This window comes from Zeus faber (genome assembly GCF_960531495.2).
Source record: "Zeus faber genome assembly, chromosome: 10".
Taxonomy (NCBI): Eukaryota; Metazoa; Chordata; class Actinopteri; order Zeiformes; family Zeidae; genus Zeus; species Zeus faber.
The window spans coordinates 14,552,592-14,558,591 of NC_137199.1; positions in this window are offsets into that span (position 1 = coordinate 14,552,592).

The window sequence follows — 6,000 nt, forward strand, 5'->3', positions numbered from 1 at the left end:
ATCTGTGGCGTGCAAAACTAGTCGACACAAATATAAAATCTAAAGCTTGCTGACAAAAAATGCAAATTTGCAACAAGAAATATAATTCACCTGCGTTGGTCTTGGGTGAGTGTAGATATTTTGAGGGAAAACATATTTTAAAAAATGAAAAAAGTTTTTTTTAAATATCTAGAACATTTACAAAATTTAGAAAATATCTAAATGTTTTCGGTTAACCTGTAGTATAAGATTCAAGATTCAAGATTCAAGATTTTTATTTGTCACATACATATACATACTTCCATACATATATGCAGTGAAATGTAATGCAACGCACCCGGTGATAGCACACAATAAGTCCTAGGAAAAAGTACAAAAATAAAATAAAATAAAAGGTAGAAAATTCCTTTCTAATAGACCGACTAACTGACTCCTAAAACGTAATACAGTAAGTGGAATACTTATAGAATAAGATAAAAAATATATAGAATAAAATACAATAAAAAATAAATTGAAATAAAATGGAATAGGTTGAAGGAATATGCCTATGTATATACAGATATGTGCATTTAAAGTGGCATGTGAATTAAAGTGGCATGTGAATGTGAATAGTGTGAGGTAGTGTTTGGGATAATACAGCACAGTATACAACAGTACGGCGCAGCAATACGGCATCACGAACAACCCTGAACAGTGATACAGTATGCGGTACAGTACGCTACATACAGTACAGTAGGTAGTGGAGCCTAGTGCATGGCTCAGTTAGGACCCCTGGTGAGGTCAGCGTTGACAGTTCTGATGGCTTGAGGGAAGAAACTCCGTCTCAGTCTCTCTGTTCTCGCTCCGTGACTGCGGAGGCGCTTGCCTGACCGCAGCAGCTGAAACAGTCCGTTGTTGGGGTGATGAGGATCCTTCATGATCCTACGGGCTCTGCTACTACACCTCCTGGTGTATAGCTCCTGCAAGGGGGGGAGGGTAGTTCCAGTGGTACGTTCAGCTGAACGCACCACCCTCTGCAGGGCCCGCCTGTCCTGGGCAGTACAGTTCCCAAACCAGGCAGTGATGTTGCCTGTCAGGATGCTCTCCACTGCTCCAGAGTAGAAGGACTTGAGGATCCTCACCGAGACCCGGAATTTCCTCAGCTGCCTGAGGTGGTAGAGACGCTGCCTCGCCTTTCTCACCAGAGTGTCTGTATGAACAGTCCATGTTAAGTCCTCTGTGATGTGGACTCCCAGATATCTGAAGCTGCTCACCCTATCGACAGAAGTCCCATTAATCCACAAGGGCGCGTGCGTCCTCGATTGTGATCCACGCCTCAAGTCCACAATCAGCTCCTTGGTTTTGCTGACGTTCAGGTGGAGGCTGTTGTCCTGGCACCAGAGTGACAGGTCAGCCACCTCCTCGCGGTAGGCCTTCTCATCGCAGTCGGTGATCAGGCCCACGACCACGGTGTCGTCAGCAAACTTGATGATGGTGTTGGAGCTGGACCTGGCCACACAGTCATGTGTGTACAGGGAGTACAGTAGGGGGCTGAGGACGCAGCCCTGGGGGGATCCTGTATTCAGGGTGAGGGAGCTTGACATGTACTTCCCCACCTTGACCACCTGGGGGCGGCCTGTGAGGAAGTCCAGGATCCAGGTGCACAGCGGAGCATTCAATCCTAGCTCCAACAACTTGACAGCCAGTCTGGTGGGAACTATAATGAAATTTTAGTATAGAATATGTCTCACTGTTAGTATTAAGTCCGTATTGTGGATATGAGTCTCATCGACGATGCATTAGCACTTCAGCATCTAATTATTAAAAAATGCTGAAGGAAAAAAAATTGAAAACCATCACATATGAACTTTGGAACAAGTTCTACAACAAGTTTGCTGAAAATTTGGTTTTGGTTATTTGGTAATTTTGCTGTGAATTCTTTAAATCTGAGCAAAATTTGGCAATGCATGCAAATTGCTTATGACTTAAAATAAGACTTACGATAAGATGAGATAAGATAAGATATTAGCCCCGCAACGGGGACATTTACATCGTTCCAGCAGCAAAAAGGAGACGGCAGAAAATAGAGAGCGTATCAAGGTACACACTATAAACAATATAAAATATATAGAAAACATAAAAATAAAAAATCACCATGAATAGGAACCAGAGTACTTAGTGTATTGCACCTACTGTATCTTGACACATTGCACATCAGGGATTGCACTTTCTTTTTTTTATATAAAAAATTGCACTTGGATTTTTTCACAGTTGTGTGTGTGTGTGTGTGTGTGTGTGTGTGTGTGTGTGTATGTGTGTGTGTGGGTGTGTGTGTGGGTGTGTGTGTGTGGTCTACAGGCTGCACTGTTGGTTATTCTAATTATTGTTTTTGTTTTTAAATACCGCAGTGAAAGAACAAGAAAGTTATGACAGGTGACAGATGTATGTATTTCTACAACGGAAAAATAAGAGGAATGGAAAAAAACTGCCGCCATGGCTTTACGCTACAAAGCGAAGTGGACGCGCGATCGATTTTTAAGCGGAGAAGGAGGCGTGACCGCGCAGCGCGGACCACTGCGTCCACACCGCCACACAGTCCGATCCAGCGGCGTCCATTGGCAGTGCTGGGCTTAAATTTAAAAAAAAACAAACAAATAAACTTTTCATCTGTCAATTCTGACATTTTCTCCGGGAATTTAAAAAGGGCATTGGGGAAATGAAGGTCAGTTTTTGATATGGAAATAGGTCTTTGTCAAGTTCCACTCGGCGTTACGCACAGTAAGTTACAGCTTGTATTTATGAGGAAATATATATTTGCTTATTAACACTCTTATTTACACCCTGTACTTTTAACTCTACTAAATTTCCCACACAGTTGCGTTACTTTAACGGAAAAAAATATTATACTGCCTTTGTCAAAAGCAAGCTAAAGCAAGAAAAAAACAATCAATTATCAATGATGCATTAGGTCCATGTTCTCCCGAATATCTATGCCCTATTATAAACTCTGTTATCTCAGGGCTCTGTATATGACAATTACCTTTAGTTTTAATACTCGTTATACTATACTAGTAATACTAGCTATTGTTAAAAATACATTTATTAATGAGTACGTATATAATTTCACTGAAGTAGAAATGTCAATGTAGTGCTTTTACTTTCTTTCAAATGTATTTATTTATTTATTTATTTTCATATAAAAAAAAAAAAAAAATAATAATAATAATAATAATAATAAAATTTAAACCTGTGCTGTCAGAATGCTGGGCATTCAACACAGAGCATTTGAATGCTCTGGGATCTAGGACAGAGTTAGTCTGCAAGTGGAGTTCAAGTTCTCAACCTGCAATGCAACTCTTTAATAATTCTTAAATCATCAAGAACTGCCGCAATAAGTCTGTCCTGTGGACGACCTGTAGAATGACAGGAGCACAGTTTTTTGTTATACAGAACCCCCCTCTTTGGTGAACTATTTTACCAAGTTTGGGTCTGTAAACAACTGATCACTACTCCAAGAGGGGGGAGATTAACCCCGGGGGAGACAAATAAACACAGAACCAAACAACATTTACACAGAAACGTAAACATCAGACAACAACATGTTTTGAAAAACAGAGTTAATCAGGGCCCCCAGCAATTGGGCACGTGGCCTCTTCCTGTCATAGTTATGGCAGTAAATGAGGGAGGAAAGGAGAGGAATGCAACCAGGAGGGTGCTGGGATGCGTTCAATGCAGGTGTGGTGGTGTGTGTATGTGTGTGTGTGTGTGTGTGTGTGTGTGTAAGGTGTCCACCAGTGAGTGTACAGGACTTATCCCAATTGGTTCTGGTGTATAAGGTCGGTATTATGTCGTGGCGCCTCCGAGCTCCGCAGCTGCATAGACACCCCACAGCTGCAGGAAAGCCCCGAGCACCCCGCCCGGCAGCCCCAGAAGACCTCCGGGCCCCCAGAGAAGCCGGAGGCCCGCGGAGCAACCCCCACGCCTCGCCCCTGAGGAGCATGACCCAGTCCCAGGGAGCACAAGGAGACCCCCCATCCCAGGGGCACACACATACAACCCACCCCCAAGTGCAGGCACAAGACACATCCGCAGGCACAGAACCTGGGCCCCGGATGTGTCGGACCCGCCACCCCAGAAAACCCCAGTGCTCAATGTGTGCTGTTGGCGATTGCAGTTAGAATTGCTGCTTTCACTTTCACTGGAGTGTCAGGGTATTTGTACTTTAAAAAGTCAATGCTAAATGCTAAAATGCTAAAATATTCTGACGAGAAGCCTTCATTCAGAGCGTTAAAATCAAGCATCTCACAGCCTTGGACTTGTGTTGTGATTCGTTTGACCTTTCCGGGGGCCCAGGTCACGGCGGGGTGAACCAGCTCGGCGGAGCGTTTATCAACGGGCGCCCGTTACCCCACGAGGTGAGACAGCAGATCGTGGACCTGGCCCGACGGGGAGCGCGCCCATGTGAGATCTCTCGCCACCTGCGCGTCAGTCACGGCTGCGTCAGCAAAATATTGAGCAGGTAACGCCCCCTCTCTCCAGGTGTTTGTTTGACTGGCGTTCAGGGCTTGTCCACGACCCCCGCACTGTTTGGCTGAATGTTTGCCAACTGTGACGGATGTCCCCGATGCTTCCACCAAGGTTCCATGAGACTGGGAGCCTCAGGCCAGGAGTGATCGGAGGCTCCAAGCCCAAGGTGTCCACGCCCAGGGTGGTGGAGATGATCCTGAGGCTCAAACGGTCTTACCCCACCATGTTCGCCTGGGAGATCAGAGAGAGGCTGCTGATGGAGCAGGTCTGCGACCTCGACAGCGTTCCCAGCGTCAGCTCCATCAACAGGCGAGCGCACGCTACATGTCGTTTCACGCACTGCTGTGTTCTGCGTGTGATGTGGGACATTTTGATGTTTTTCTTGTATCTTCTTGCAGGATCATCAGGAACCAAATAAAACCGGACTCTGGAAATGTAGGTAACCCTTTTCTCGTCCCTCTCTCCCTTTCAATCGCTAATCGCTAACATTGTAACCGCTCACATTGTCATCGCTAACATTTTCCAACGCTGACCTCCCCTCGGGCAGTACCGTCAACAACCTCAGTTTCCATGGGAACCAGGTGTCCTTCGCACTCCTCCCTCTCCATCTGTGGAATCCTGGGAATCCGCAGACTGTTGCCGCCACATTGAAGGTACGTTTGGTTTGTGTGTGGGAGCGCAGGGAGAAGATACAAAGAAAGAAAGAAAGAAAGAAAGCAGCCAATTCTCCATCATAACCAAGACCAAGAAGCCCCAGGCTGCTGCCCTCCAGGCAGCGGGCTCTCAGGTCCTCCCTCATCTTGGCCTCTCATTACAGCCCTGCACAGGCTGCCACCCCTCCATCATTGGAGCCATTAAAATGGAAAAATACTATATGCAGACGGACACACACCCAAACATGAAGGCACGCAGACTCCCATGACACAAGTGTCATGGGGGGGGGCTCTGCTTTCAAAAAACAAACAAACAAACACACAGAACAGGGAATAAGGCCTTTCTGTTTTACTAGGTGGGAATATCTCCTGAGGCGTGTGCGACGACCGGCCCCGCTCTTCAAGTGCGGAGACCCAGGGAGAATCTTAACCCTTGTCTGACCTGTCGCTCCATTCAAGCAGCTAACTACGACTGGGACTTGCCAGGTCTATATTTATCTAAATATTGAACTTTTTTTTTTTCTTTTTTTTTACAAATTCCATCTTTAGGCCTTGATATTGTGTCTTAACTTGATATTGTGTAAACTTCCCTATCCAAGCTAGGGTCTCCTTGTAGCTACAGCCGTATTGGATGGCCGATGCTGTAACACTGAAGAAGTAAAATCCCGCGTCGTACTTGTGTTCCCTTGCCTCAAGAAATAAAATCGAGATGAGATGACGTAAAGATGTGGCATCATTTTATTCCCATGATTTATTCACATGACTTAGGGGTCAACTTGCCTGCTGTTATCCCAAAGGCCTAATGGCACTTCATCATAGAAACATAATGCCCTATGTCTCGGGCCACCCTCATGGTTTTGTT